The sequence below is a fragment of the Wyeomyia smithii genome, chromosome 2, assembly GCF_029784165.1.
Source record: "Wyeomyia smithii strain HCP4-BCI-WySm-NY-G18 chromosome 2, ASM2978416v1, whole genome shotgun sequence".
Lineage (NCBI taxonomy): Eukaryota > Metazoa > Arthropoda > Insecta > Diptera > Culicidae > Wyeomyia > Wyeomyia smithii.
In genome coordinates, this window is record NC_073695.1 from 79,195,892 (window position 1) to 79,212,245 (window position 16,354).

The window sequence follows — 16,354 nt, forward strand, 5'->3', positions numbered from 1 at the left end:
TAGCGCTGGGGTCGAAATATAGGACGCAATGCGAACACGTCAGCAGATGATGCTAGTGTTACTAACCTAAAGTACTGGCATCATCCGAACGATGATTTTATCGAAAATTTGTTCAAAATGTTATGTCTGTTAGTCTGTGCTTTTAGTTTCGGGTTTTTATACATCTGCATTAATTTTTCTAGTTTTATTCAAACACTTTTTCAAGAGAGCTTACTGGAATGGCAGCAGCTATGCTCACGTATGCTTTTCAAATCACTTTCATTAGGCTCTACCCTGTGAGCAGTGTCCGGATATTATATCTTAGATATGTATTACTTGCAAATGAATTAAGTATGCTTGTTATACGTTAAAAATACATTAAACTGCAGTTGAGAGTTTTGTTGATTGAATACTGTCCACGTAGCAAAAACTAAGTTGCACATTTAAAAAAAAAGAGAGCAAAATCAGTGTCTTATGCTGGTTTTACTTATGGACTTGTTCCACAAAAGGATGAGCATCTGGAGAATGATACACATATCGTAGTTGCACGTCAGTGATTGACCTGAGCTAGTGAAGTTGTACCAAGAATTACATAGAAAATTTTTGGGTTAATATAGTATATATAATGTGCAATAATTGAGTAACTTTCTCTTTATAAGGCTTAATAATGGTGTAGTCAACATTTTTACGGTCATTAACGAAGGTTAAGAAAAGTATGCTAACTCGACATACATTGTTACGAGACCAAGGTTTTCTTTGCATCTCCACGAATGTCACATAAAGGGTGTTAATATGATGAAGTATAATAAGATCAGGATTCGCCGTAGTGATGCGAATTGATATTTCTTAATTTCGCGCACGAAAAAAAGCAAACAGCCAAATCAAACCATAAAACAGAATAGTGTGGCCATAATCCGTGCTCGGGAGTTATACGACCAGGTTCGACGGGTGTCTTCTGATAAATGATGAAACCTGAGGGTCAATCCCAGGTCAAAAATTTTACTTGGCAACGGCTCGGAAGAAACGGCCAACGGCCAAAATAATTTTTTTTGCCGACAAATTCGCACGAAAATTTATTATTTTGCTGCTTTAGACGAAGGTAATTTTAATATTATCCTTTTATATCTATAAAAGCAATAAGTGTCGACCCGTTTAATATTATATACTTTTACCATTATTGATCATTATTTTGTTGACCATACAAAAGGTTTGTAAACCACCAGTTAAAAATCACTGTGATCAAGTAATTCTGGAGCATTCTCAATTCATTGTTAAGCAATAAAACATAAAAAACGTGTGAAAATAAATATATCCGTTACTGTACCTGATTGCAATACCTTTCAATCTGTTACCTTTCTTGTTCGTTTGGCTCGGATTTTGACATGTTCGTTTGGCTCACAACATTCTCTTCGCATATCTCTCCCTCTGAGTATTGCTAATGTAAACAAGTGGCAGACCTAACCTGCCATGAATGTTAACGCCATTTATTGGCAAAAGACGTCATTTGATTGACCCAAAAACTAGCGTTGTAACAAATGTCACCTATGTCACTTTAATCAAGACGATACTGTATGTATTTTTCCACAAAACGTCCACCATCGTAGAACAGTCTTCCTACCGCGTTCATGCTGTCCTTTCTAATAGAGGCAATAACCATTGACTCCCTATCGATAAATCAAGTTGGTTTATCCCAATTCAATAACGCACTGACCTACTGTACGAAATGTCAGACTACTGACTGTGTAGGTACCCTTTGAAGTAATCTTTCTAAATTATTGCTCTGATTCAAAAGATTGTAACATGAAATTTGCACTTTTTTAAGTATTATTCGTTCTGAGGTATACTATCCACCATCCATACGCATGACCTCATCACCACTTATTGAATTTACAGTTTTCGGTTGATCGATGCGATAGGTAATTGCCCCTGTGTTATGCAATCTCATTGCCTTTTCGGAGGTTTCCGATTACAACGTTTTTTTTTTGCTCTTAAACGGAATAAAGTGGCACGCGACCATTTTGGCAATGAATAAGGTTTTTTACTGTGGTTCCTGGCTGAAGAAGATGAGGTGGGGCTTTTTAAGTATGGTGAACTTGCCTGTTTCAGCAGTTTCGCTTGAAGCCGTTAGACTGGGTCAATGATTCACTTGATTCAGTATGGCCAAGGTCGAATGACTTGGACGTTCGGTGAACGTAAGAAGAGTTCGTTGGTTAGGTTTTGTATTATCCGTTAGCTTCATTTTGTGGTTTTAATACAACATGTTGTTCGCTTCCCCTGCTGCACACATTTTCTGTTTAATGAAATACAACATGTCTTTAGTTTTTTTTGTTGTTTTAAGAAAACTAAATAACTCCAGCGTTTACAAGCAGTCATTACAATCCCATCTTACTCCTCTTCAGTCGTAACGCGCCATGTATTGATGTTGCGTGACAGTCCTGCTGTCTGTCGCGTGTCACGCCGTACCCCCGGTTGAGGGGTACTCGTGCCCCTTTACGCATGACCGAGCAGCGGAGTCCCAAGCACGGGACAATTTTCCACCCGATTTCCCCTGATTCACCCGCTGCTCGATGCTGTTAGCCTGGTCGCTGAAAATCAACATATTTTCGCTTGAGTGAACAATTTTTACCCCGGCAATCCGGATGCTAATTGCAGTTTCCTTCCGGAGTGTAGCTACTTCCGATTTAGAGTTTTATTTTCGTTAAGGAGCCCATAATGTGCATGTCACCCTGTTAAAATGGAAACACAATTTTCCGCTCCGTTAACCGATTTACAGTTTGGAAAACAAAAGGCTCGTTTGTTTAGACAGGTGAGGAAGGAAAAAATCGGGTGCTCGATGTGCGCATGCTCCTGAACTTATGATTTGCTGCAACATAAAACTGATAGTTACTTGATTGCTATTAGAGATATTGCAGCATACATTTGAATCAATTTTCTTTGAAAATAATGGTATTGCTTTCGGCGTCCTTCACTTCGCCGTCGGCCACTGAGGTCAAAGGCTTAGTTTGACATTTTCAATTATCATCTCCGGTAGGAGGCATTACTGTATGCTACTCGTATATGCTCCAAAGCTTAACAAGTTATGGCATTGTGTGCAACGAAAAGTCAACGCGATGAGCCTGACAACCTGAATGGGGAATGGTGGTTGCACAGCAGCCTAATGACTGGGCGTTCTTGACATTTTTAGATAGCTGTTTATCAACTTAAGCATTGTTGTGCCATTTGCGATAGTTGCGAAATAATTCAATGTCCTCAAATGGTGCTAATTGACACTTTAGTTTACCCCTTTGTCGTGTTTTTTTCTTCGGATGATATTTGGCTCTGGCTGGGTGATTGCTATTTTCGAGCGAAATAATCAGCTTAATTTTTTCATTGCAACGGACCGACAGAATTGGTGATTTTTAGCAGTAATAAAATATTTAAGAATGACCTGGTTGTAATGAAAGGTTGTGAATTTTTGTAGTAGCGTATCGAACGTCTTCGTCAGTGGTTTTCTTCAGCAGTTTTTCTGCAGCAATCTTATGCAAAAGGGGGTGAAGAAAACCACTGACGAATACGTACGATACCCTATATGATTTCCAAGTGAATCGTGCAATCGGGAAATGCCCGGGACGCTGATGCTTTTTACTTTTCCATCTTTTTTGTGATTCAAAGTATATACTTTGTATATATCATGAACACAAAGTTACTCATTCCAATGTCACTGTATATTTTTTAAATGCTGACCATGTTAATTAGATTTCAATGTTTCTTAGATCTGAACTACACAATTCAGGCTCATCCCCTGAAAAATGTCTACTAATGCAAACCACTACTATCAAATGAGGAGAAAAAAAAAACAATCTTTGAGACTGGTTTACGAAAAGAGGTTTTCAAATTTTCATCATTCGAGAAAATGGTCTTTTAAAGAACGGCCCACTTATGAGCGTGGCGCTGCCTAGGATTTGCTGTCTCATGCTGATGAACTTTTCCTTATGAAGTATTCCGCGCCAACTCGTCCGCAGCTTCTCAGAATCCAATGTAACTTTGCTTACTTAACTTTCCAAAAATTTAAAGACTAACATTTGAAAAGGGCTAAATTTTCGGACTCGATTATCCGGATGGTAAAGGACGAATTTCCGAAAAAAAAATTAAAAAATAACACCGAAAAAATAAAATTCCGGATAATCGAGTCTGACCTGTATCTGAATAATGACAAGAGATATAAAAAAGTTGTCAAGGGGTGACTGTTAGGTAATTGTTTATATTTTTTTGAATAAGTAATGAATAAATTTGAAATTCGTCACTGAAAAAAGAAAAACACAACTATTAGCAGTGATATGAATGTTTTTATAAATCACTTTTTGTTGTTAAAATCATTTTATTTTTAAATGAAAGTTCAGATAACTTTTCAAAGTAATCCCTTGACATTTTTTTTATCTCTCGTCGTTATTTAGATAACTAAAGTTTCTGTTTACTTGGGGGATACGTGACTTGTAAAAACCGCGTAAATTCCGAGATCCGCGTAGAAAAAACTGAAAAATTCTGAAATCCTTATGTGCTAAAGTTTTTTATCATTTCTGCTCAAAACTTTTAAAAAATAATCAAAAGCAGCGTTATTTCTACCCGTGAGATGAAATTCAGGGAGAAAAATTAAATGTCTGGCTACGATTTACAAATGAACACCCTTTAAAATGTTGTGTAAAAATGACTTCTCTAGGAAATCCTGCGTGAATTCCGAAATCCGCGTAAACAAAGCCACGTGAATAAAAATTCCATTTAAAAATCGGCTTTAGTGTAAAAAATAATATTCAAAGTTGCTTAGTTTAGTGTAGGTCTCACTAAGTTTTAGTGAGTCGTGAGAGGGTGCTGTCAACCCCTCAGTCGAATTGGTGCGAAATCTTTCTTCTTTATTAATTAATTTATTTGATTGCTATTTCTAGCTCAACCTTCGTGAAACGTCAAAAATATTCAACATTCTTGAAAATTTATTTAACAATTTTCACGCAGTCAATCTTGGAATACAAAGTACAATAGAGAGAAAATAAAAAAATAGGTGTCATCGTAAATTTGTATCATAACAGTTTCTTGTGTACTACCATCGATTATTTCAATTAAAAATGTGATTCTAGGAGGTGTCTTACATAAATATTTTAGAACCGAAAGGTTTTCTGATTGAAATGGGCGTGTAAAAACGTTGAACTCTAAAAGAGAATCACCAAACGAGGCCGTATTGTAAATGGCTGCTAAGTCTATTACATTTTCCTTTAGAATCATTTTTTGTTATTACCGGGCTTCCCGTTTCTTCTCAAAGAATCACTGGCGTGTAAAAGAATGTTTTTTCACTGTAGAAACAACGTCTCTCACACTGGTGAGCAAATCCACGTGCTCAAGCAGAGCAGCAAATTGTGTGTATCTGAGGAGCTTGCAAATCACACCGGGCTGGAATCTGAAATATCTCTCCTGAGAGATAATGAATTGAGGTGAGCTTTCCCACACGAAAAAACACTGGACACAACAACTACACAACAGAGTTCTCTGCAATGCCTTCACAGTGAATCTTTTTAACATATGTTAAATAAGAGGAACATCTGGGTAGGAAAATAGATTGCGTTTGCTTTGCATCTCGAAACTAAGAAAAAAAAATCCACGCACCATTCCGCATCACATTCTCCGAAGGGAAATTTACGTTGTCTTTGTTGTAGTCTCTCAACAGTGCGCACTGCGATGTGCTTCTGTGTATTGTCACTAGACTGATTTGTCTGTTTCGCTCGGCGGTGATGTAAGCAGCAAACGAGTTGATTTTCTTTGCGAGCGGCAGAGGTATAGCACAAAGCAGAAGAAAGAAGAGTAGAGCAAAATGTTGTTACATTCAGTGCTCATGCTGGAGAAGAAGTGCGCGGTGAATTTTAACTTTGCTCTTTTCACATACATATTAAGGACAAACCTGATTATTACACCTATTATGATTCGTCGATCTTGAAGAATGCTCAAAATTAACTTAAAACAGAATCAGTCAAAGTAAGTTTGTCAGTTTGTAATTTTGTACATTGAATCTGACTAAAAAAAATAAAACAAAAAAATAACTAAATATGACAGATCACCTCATTTTTCTTGGCTATTTTTTAATAATGTAATCGCTTTTTTCTTTCAGTGTTTCAGCGTTTGAAAATAACTCATTCGCAGCGCAGGAACGATTTTTTTGGGCTTTCCGTTTTTAAATAATATAAATTTCAAATAATTGCATCGCAGCAAACTACAACCTAATTCAGCTATATTCGAAAAATTGTGTTTATTATTTTTTTCACAAGTCAGCGTGTTCTTAGGAACTCCAAGCGCAAAAGCTCAAACTTTGTTAGACTTAGTTGTCTTTTTTATATACGCACAAGTATTAATGTAGGGTAGGGAATATATTCTGAGCAGCTTTAGGAACCGCCTGTGTTGGGTGAAATTCAAACAGTAGTATCAATCAATCAATCAATCAATCTGTTCTTTATCGTTTCCTCTGTCAGAACTTGTTTTCAGATTCTAAAATTAGGTTAGCAAACTTTGGTCGGTGTTAAGTCAGACCGGACCAAGTGACATCTTGATCATTACGAGAAAAACGAGTTTGAAGTTTGTTGCTCTGGAAATTTTGAAGTTTTCAATATTTTTGCGCAGTTTTGATGTTATAAGTTGTAGTAACTCTCTAGCTGTATCATGCAATGTGACAATTGAAAAAAAGGAGTGCCGTGAGCTCAAAAAGGACAGGTTTGTAACTGATTAAATGTACTTGGTCCACTCTGATTGAATCAAAGAAGAATCAATAATGAATTGGTCCATTATGACTGAACAATTGAACAAATGATTTTAGTCCATTGATCGTCTAACAGTCAAAAAGTTTTTAATCTACATGGTTAGCTTCTGCGACATTAACAATTATCGAAAATAGTTTGAATAAACTTTAAACTGTGTTTGTTTCAACAAATCAATGGTAGGAGCGGAATGTTTTAATTGAACAAAAATATGATTAATTTAATCAATTAAGTTATTCGTAATCATCCACTTTCTCTGCAACTTAGGCCAAAATTGCCGTAGAATTCATAACGGACTGGATAGTTTCCTCGTGTTTTGGTTCTGGAATTTCTGTCACGTTTAGATGTAGTACTTCAAGGACAGCTTCATGAAAAGTTGGCACAGGTTCTCCATTATTGATTAGAAAATAATATTGAATAGATATTGACAACATGCTTTACACACTTAAATGTCAATCGAGTGAGCTTCCTCTTGTATTAATATCAAAGGTCTTCTCCAAACAATCGGTTGTGTTGTCTTTAGCTTCGTAATATCATAACGGGCATGAATCTAATTAGCTTGCATAAAACAGTAACAAACATACACTTACCACTTATTTCAACCTCCTGAGGATATAATTCATTGGTAAATTCATCAAGTTTTAATTCAGTAGTACTACTGTAACTTGAACTTCTTTCTGAAATTGTGGAATGTTGTGTCACTCACACAAATGACTAACGTTTCTCGTTTACGTGTTCAATCAGAGTGGACCATGTACATTTTTCTCATTTACTGGTAAAGTATACTTTTGTGACTAACGGGCAAAGAAGCATTCCGATAAGTTACCTGATAGTGTTGAAATTCATTTATGTTGACTTCAAACCGATGCTGTAAATTCCGATAATTTCAACTGAGCTGAATGCCACCACGGGTCGGTAATTGGCGATTACTGAAGGCCACGGAAGTGCTCACTGCTAGCAAGCAGTCCCGTACCATCAGCGGGAGCTAGCCTAGGTCGTGGCGAGATTTAGGCACTGGGCCGCTGAATTCTCGCAAAAGCCACACTGGCCGGAAGCAGCTCCGACGGAGCGAGTAGTGCCGCTCCCACCACCCAAATGCACTATACCGGCCATTGGGACTGATGCCAGTAATGTTCCCAATTACGGCAACTGGTCGCATCACTATAGGATAAGAGTCGGATTTCGTTTTCGTACCATGATTTTGGGCTGGCACCTGCGCCGAGCTCCCTTAGTAATGTCGTGTGATAACGGCTTGAAACGGCGAGATTACAACCGGTGCAGGGGTCTCCGTCCCGTAAAACCTGGCAGGCCTTCCAGTACGTTCCGAGTCCATTGCCGGGTGGGAACCCGGCAGGAGTAGGATCAGATGTCTTTTCCTGACTTGCGCCGGTCGGGGGTGTCTTAGTTGCCCATAAGGCGCTATGGCAGCCGCCCCTAGCCATGGCCTCACTGCTCCGGCATAGACTACCTTGGGACCATTTAGGCGACTACTCCATTATGGATAAGGATAGCGGCTGGTAGGGGGACCCAATAAACAAAAATGTTGAACTCAAAAACAAAAGAGACGGGTGCGGAGGGGTTACCAAATCCCTTCGCACGAGGTGGCATCCAGCGGTCTCCGCAGAAGAAGGCGGAGACGGATGCGGCGAAGTCTGGAGGTGGAAAAACGGCGAATCCGTCGGTGTCCACACCAGACATCTCGGTAGACGGTCCCTTGCTAGTCAAGGCCGTCGAAAGGTGTATGGACACGCGGCCAAGAGTGGCGGCGCTGTCTGAACAACTCGATGCCATAATCGAGTTCTTGGCGAACAGGCGAAACATCGCTGGCGACCTGAAGCAGAGCCTCCTCCTGCTTCGGAGCACCATTGATGAAGCCAGAAAGGAGCACGAAGAACTCGTAGCTCGGGTGAAGGCGGCCGAGAAAGCGGCCAGGACCGGGAGGGCGACTGCATCTAAAGAGGTGCAGACAGACGCCCCCTCGTTCGCGTCGGTCTGCTCCACGGGGCAGGTCGCTAAGCGAACGAGGCAGTCCCCGGGGGAAACGGCCCCCGGGAACACCAAGAAACGATTGGTCGTGCTACTCCCACGGGAACACACGCCAACCGGTTCAAGATCCACCGCGGAAAAGGCACAGGTGGAGGCTACGGGCAACCCTTGGACTACCGTAGAGGGTAGGAAGCGTCGGGAAGGTGCGACGCGACATGATGGCGGAGCGGCCAGAGGACCAAAAAAGGTCAAAAAGGCGCGGAGTAGGGGTGATGCCCTCATACTCAAGACGGATGGGTCGAAGTACTCAGAAGTCTTGAAGAAGATGAGGGGGGAAACCCAGCTCAAGGATCTGGGGGCGGATGTGCGGAGTATCCGCCGATCTCGCACTGGCGAGATGATACTTGAGCTCCGGAAGGACGCCAAGAACAAGGGGGCTACCTACAAAACGGTAGCTGAAAAGGTCCTAGGGAAGGAGGTGCAAGTGCGGGCACTCACCTCAGAAGTGACTCTCCAGCTTAAAAACCTGGACGAAATCACTGAGGGGTGCGACATTGCACAAGCCCTAAAAGCGAAGTGCGGGGTGGAGGTGGCTAAGGAGTCAATCCGCCTCCGCAAAGGTCCGGCGGGGACCCAGATAGCTACCTTCCGACTACCGTCGGCGGACGCTAACCTGGCCCTGAAAGAGGGCAAGTTGAAGGTCGGCTGGTCTGTATGTCCTCTGGGCATACTACAGCAACCAGACATTTGCTTCCGGTGCTTTGAGGGCGGACATAAGTCCTGGACCTGCAAGGGGCCCGATAGGAGCCAGCTGTGCAGGCGTTGTGGAGATGCAGGCCATAAAGCAAAGGACTGTGTGGAGTCTCCCAAGTGCATGGTATGTTCCGGGAAACGGGACGCCAAACACTTTATGGGAGGCCCCAGGTGCCCAGCCGGTAAGCCGGTAACCACGGGCGTAAGGGTGACGCAACTGAACCTGAACCATTGCTTCGCGGCTCAGCAGCTGCTACACCAAGCAGCCACTGAGTCGTTGTCGGACATCGCCGTCATATCGTACCCCTACCGCATCCCTCCCGGAAACGGTAATTAGGTTGCGGATAAGTCCAGTTTGGCGGCCATATGTACGACGAGCAAGTTCCCGGTTCAGGAGGTTGTCTCAACCTCAGAAGAAGGGTACGTAGTTGCTAAGGTAAACGGAGTGTTCTACTGCAGTTGCTATGCTCCGCCACGTTGGTCTACCGAAAGGTTCACCCAGATGGTCGACCTCCTATCCATGGAGCTAACGGGCCTAACGCCGTTGGTGGTGGCGGGCGACTTCAACGCTTGGGCTGTTGAGTGGGGAAGTCGCTTCACGAACCAGAGGGGCCAGATCCTGTTGGGGGCTTTTGCAAAGCTCAACCTAGATCTGGCCAACGTTGGGAACAAAAGTACATTTAGCAGAAATGGTGCGGAGTCGATCATCGACGTGACGTTCTCCAGCCCAGGACTGATCAAGAACTGGAGGGTAGACGATGGCTACACTAATAGCGACCACCAGGCGGTCTGTTATAGTGTAGACAACAACGAGAGGCGGCAAGCGACGGGTAGAGCCAACACTCCGACCGTTCGCGGGTGGAAGACATCGCACTTCGATGCCGAGGTATTCGAAGAGGCAATGAGAAGGGAGCGCGAGGGGGGCAGTTGGCTCCGCCCGACTGCTGACCAACTAGTTGCTATGCTATCGCGGGCGTGCGACGCCACCATGCCTAGGACTCGCCAACCTAGGAATGGAAAGCCACCGGTTTACTGGTGGACGGACGCGATAGCCGACCTTCGCAGTGCGTGCCTCCGTGCAAGACGGAGGATGCAGCGTGCGCGAAACGAAGAAGAGAGGACAGAGCGCCGCGCAGCATTCAGTTCGGCAAGATCGATGCTAAAGAGTGCGATAAAGGCCAGCAAGAGGGCCTGCTTCGATAGGCTATGTGCGAGTGCCAATACAAATCCGTGGGGTGACGCCTACAGGATCGTAATGGCCAAGACTAAAGGCGCGCTGGCGCCTGCAGAGCGATCACCAGCGATGCTGGAGCGTATCATCGAGGGACTCTTTCCACGCCACGAGCCAAGTCCTTGGCCTCCGGCAGTCGAGTCTCACGTCCGACGTTCCAGTATCTCAGACATAGACCAGAGATGGTCGGCCAACCTGCCGAGCATCCAATCCGTGAGCGACGACAGCCGCGTCGAGGCAGGGGAGGAGGCAAGGGTTACGAATGAGGAACTCATCGTGATCGCCAAATCCCTAAAGGTGAGCAAGGCACCGGGACCGGATGGTATCCCTAACCTGGCGATCAGGCTGGCGATAAAAACGGCCCCCGGGCTGTTCAGGGCAGTCATGCAGAGGTGCCTGGATGACTGTCTCTTTCCGGACAGGTGGAAGCGGCAGAGACTGGTCTTATTGCCGAAGGCTGGGAAACCGCCAGGGGACCCATCGGCATATAGGCCTATCTGCCTGCTGGACACCGCGGGCAAGGTGCTTGAGAGGATCATCCTCAACAGACTGGTGAGGTACACGGAGGGTGTACACGGTCTGGCAAGTAACCAGTTCGGCTTCCGGAAGGGCAGGTCCACGCTGGACGCAATCTCTTACGTCATCAAGACGGCGGAGGTAGCAATCCAGCGCAAGAGAAGGGGAATACGCTACTGCGCAATCGTCACGCTCGACGTGAAGAATGCGTTCAATAGTGCCAGTTGGGACTCCATAGCGCTCGCGCTCAGGAGCATCCATGTACCGGTGTCGCTGTACAAGATTCTGGAAAATTATTTCCAGAATCGAGTACTTGTTTACGACACGGAGGAGGGTCAGAAGTGCGTCCCAATTACCGCAGGAGTTCCGCAAGGTTCTATCCTGGGCCCGGTGTTGTGGAATGTCATGTATGACGGAGTGTTGAAACTCAAGTTCCCTGTAGGGGTTGTGATCGTCGGCTTTGCAGACGACATAACGCTGGAGGTTTACGGCGAGTCTATCGAGGAGGTCGAGTTGACGGCCGCGCACTGTATACGCAAGGTCGAGGACTGGATGCGCTCCAGGAATCTGGAGCTCGCGCATCATAAGACGGAGGTCACGGTTGTGAACAACCGTAAATCGGAGCAACAGGCGGTGGTCAGAGTCGGAGACTGCACCATCACCTCGAAGCGATCCCTGAAGCTCTTGGGGGTTATGGTGGACGACAAGCTCACGTTCGGGAGTCACGTCGACTATGCCTGTAAGAGGGCCTCATCGGCTATTGCAGCACTATCTCGTATGATGTCCAATAGCTCAGCGGTTTATGGCAGCAAGCGAAGACTTCTTGCCAGCGTGGTTTCGTCCATACTTAGGTATGGTGGGCCAGTGTGGTCCAGAGCGCTAGGTACTAACAGTTACCGTGGTAAACTGGAAAGTACCTACAGGCTCATGTGCCTGAGAGTTGCGAGTGCGTATCGTACGGTGTCATACGATGCAATCTGTGTCTTGTCCGGCATGATGCCTATCAGCATCGCCATCAAGGAGGACAGAGAGTGTTTCGACCAACGTGACACAAGGGGCATACGAGGTACCAGAAGGTCATTCTCGATGCTCCGCTGGCAGCGGGAATGGTCCAACTCCACAAAGGGCAGATGGACGCACCGACTCATACCGGAGATATCCGGCTGGGTCGGGAGACGACATGGTGAAGTGAACTTCCACCTGACACAAATCCTGTCAGGCCATGGTTGTTTCAGGCAATATCTGCACAGGTTCGGACACGCGGTGTCCCCCATGTGTCCCGAGTGCGTGGAGGAGGAGGAGACTGCTGAGCATGTCTTCTTCGTATGCCCCCGTTTCGCAAGAGCTAGGAGCAACATGATGGCTGTGAGCGGGCCTGGCACTACTCCGGACAATCTAGTCCGGAGGATGTGCGACGACCCGGACATCTGGAACGCGGTCTGTGCGGCCGCCTCTCAGATTGTTCTGGAGCTGCAACGTGTGTGGCGGGTCAACCACCAACACGCCAGTGGTAGCTAATTACCAGTCTCCAGGTAGTTAGCTAGGAGGTTATAAGAGTAAAGAGGGTGCATCACGCACAAAAGCCACTCCCCGACGTAATACTTAACCGTCGTTCCGGGAAGACCAGGGCTGGAGACTGGAGGGGTTTTAGTGGGTCGGGACAGGGATCAGTAGGTGTCTGGGCGAGTGTAACTACCCCAGCATCTCTCCCCTAGTCTCATCCCCACACCCTGAGTTCTCTTCTCAGGTGTCTGTTTGCAGATTTCCCCGCCACCTTTAAAAAAAAAAAAAAAAAAAAAAACACTGCTTCTTTCTCCACTCCAAAGTGTCTCCACCAGCTTACAGAGAGACAAACACACTTCCAGCTCACCTGACATCTGATAGAAACAAGAGGGATGAATCACTCCACAGAGAAAACGCAGAAGTACACAACAGTGTCCACTGGAGAGTAGTCCGGAAGGTGAAAAAAAAAAACCTACCGGGCAAAAATGTAGTCCTCGTGTAGCTACACTGCGAAAACTAATTCCACCAGTGTAAACTCGACCGGCACGAGCGGCACGAGCAACGCAGTCTTTTTTTTTTCTTCCAATCTCTTTTTTGGCAGACATGCTCAAGAAACCAACTGTGAAACGCACCGCAGATAGCTCTGCAGTGTAATTATTGTGCGTGATGTCCACACGTGTGAGAAAGTACACCATAGTTCATTGTCTCGCAAGAGAGAGATTTCAGATTTCACCACAGTGCGTTCAGGTAGCTCAGCAGATAAAAATCGTTTATCGCTCTTTGCAAGCATGAGCGTTGATTTGCTCTTTAGTGTGAGTGCAGTTGTTTTCACAGTGCAAGATGTTCTCCTGCACTTTAGAGGTTTTCTGAGGAGAAAAGACAAGCACGCTGTACAGTACACAAACCGAATTTCTAAAATCAAAGTTCGAACAACAAAATTCGAAGTTATAAATTTTCAGAAAATTTGAAACGGTCTACTTCACTTTCTTTTTTTCCGAATAATGAAAAACGAAGGAAGAGAGAATGATCATTGCCTGACAGTGGAATATTTCCTTGTCATGGTTACAATCGCAACAACCGCAATACTCAAAGAGAGAGAGAGATGAGCGGAGAGAATATTGTGATCCAAACGAGCTGTCAAAATCTGAACAAACGAACAAGAAAAATAACATCAGATTGACGGGTATTGCAATCAGGTACAATAAAGAACGTGTTCTTTTTTATACGATTTCCGTTTTCCTGAGAAAGTTTGTAAATTACATTATTCTGTTGTCTCAAAGCCGGAGGTTTATTCAACTTTTTATGGTTAACAAAATAATGATCGATCGTGGTGAAGGTGTGTAAAATCAAACATAAACATAAAATTTAACACCTCCACGGTTTTCGCTATGCGCTTTATTATTCCACTGGATATTCATCGTCACCATCAATTATACGGGTCAAATAAAACAACATTGCGCTTTGAAAAAACATTTGGTGTGTCATATGAATCGCAATTTATTATTTCATGCTTTTTTACCATGTTTTAACAACGTTACCGACAATAATTTTCCAATGAAAAACATTGTCTGTGACTTCTGAATATATGAGAAAATGTCTGGAAAGTTGCTGTTAAGATACATAACAACCCTCATTTTTCATTGTAAAACTGGCAAAAACAATGTTTTTCTTTGTTCTGGACAATGATATTTGATGTGAAATTATAACTTTAACTATGTACAAAAGCATAAATTTTTAAGGTTGGTAACGTTTTTTTTAGTTTCATGCAAATGCGCTGAAAATATCAGCCCTACTACAAAGTAAGATAAATTATGCTATTACTAAATTGACGCAATGCGAGAAATATTTTCCTTTCGCTTGTTTTAATGGTGATACCTTATTTTGAAACAACTTTTGTACAGCTCAGATTTTTGAAGAATGATAATATTTCTTCCATGTATTGCGGGTCTTCCAGTAAATGGTTTCCTGGACTTTCCTATATCGAAAAATGCGCTCGTTTGGCAGACGTCGTATGTGCAGCGAATAAGTATTTCTATATTATAATTTTCTCTATTATAATCTGATAGTTAAAAATGTTATTCTTTTCATTCGTTTTGGTATATATGTATGTATGTATGCAAGTACATGTAGTTTTTATATGTTCATTTTTCGGAGATGACTAATAAATATCTGTAAAATATCTATAACAGTTTTTCTGCATTTTTTATAAATTTTTATTTCCAAAAGATTGTTAGAAGTCACTGATCATAATGAATGGTCTTCAATAGGACTGAATATTCTTATAAATAACAGGTAAAAAATGTACAGAAACTACATTATTCTAACCATACGTCCTGTCGTATAACAGAAAAACCTGCGAATTGATAGGTTAGTTTTGTTAATCAACAAAAAGTATGGCTCACGTTGGTTAGTGTGGAAAAACCCTTGCTACAAACTCACTAACAAAAAAAGTAAGTTGTTAACCTTTGTTTCGAACGTTCTTTCATCAATAATTTGTTTGTAAACAACCAATTGAACATCAAACAAACATTCAGCGATAAAGCCTGAAACAGCAAAACAAACATTCCAATGCGATATCGCAAAGAATACACTGCCGCATGAATGTACGCTCGCTGTGGTAAAGGTCATCCTGATTGAAAATTCTAAAGTTCCGCATAACTTTGTATGATATCAGAAGATGCATCAACAAGTTCAAACTTTCCAAAACTCTCAGACGTCTGCGATATACCTAGGAAAACTATTTTGTTTTACCTTTAGCGGTTTTATAGTCTGTATCTTATTTTTCCTGCATACAACCAAGGGCACATTTTCACAGAAATGCCAAATGGAACAAACAGTCGATGTCCACACGCAAATATGAAGCTACTGCCGGGCCACCACCTTGACGAATATGCAAAACGATTTCCCTGTAGCTAGGTGCGGCAAGCTCACCTCAATGGCAGTGCTAGGTTGCACAATTGCACACCTCAGGGGACAGGTCGCACGCAATTGCATGTTACTGTTTAGCGTATTTTTGGATGTTTTGGTTGTGGTTTTCATACCAACTGCGCTTTTGTTTACTGTTTATTGGCCTTTTTTGCTGACATGGTCCATGAACCAAGTTTTGCTGTTTTATTTATGCTAAAATTCAGAGTAGAATCGATGGAAAGGCATTTCATTGTACTATGGGAACGATGCAAAAGTTCCAACTACACTTGTAAACTCTAGTTTTTAAAAATTACCAAAACCGAAACGCTTCATGAGTTCGATTACCCAGTTAAGTGTGTTGATATATTCCACTTGCTGATTTCACACTTTAAAATAGGTAATTAAAAAAAAATTAACTAGCTCAAATTGCTGCTCGTTACCGCTACCTCTGAGGATCGTCATTGTTGCTAACCACACTCTCCATTCATTTCTCCGCGCTGATTTCATGCGTCGTTTCTTAACTCGCCGCCAATTTCACGATGCGCTGGTTCTCATTTGTGTACCAACTAGGAAGCCTTTTCGGCTTGGAAAACATTTTCCGCTCCATTTACCATTTCCACCCTCACCGAAGACAGCAATAGCAATTTTCCTTTGCCCAACCATCCACTCATCCGCCGGCGGAACGATGCGTGTGAAAACATTGTATGCA

General features: G+C 43.2%; 1 protein-coding gene across 6 annotated transcripts in view; it reads right to left on the reverse strand.

Annotated features, from left to right (window-relative positions):
- Nucleotides 1-16,354, reverse strand: part of LOC129722951 (probable chitinase 10) — a 132,983-nt gene that overhangs the window by 21,551 nt on the left and 95,078 nt on the right. The gene's annotated exons all lie outside the window — the stretch shown is intronic.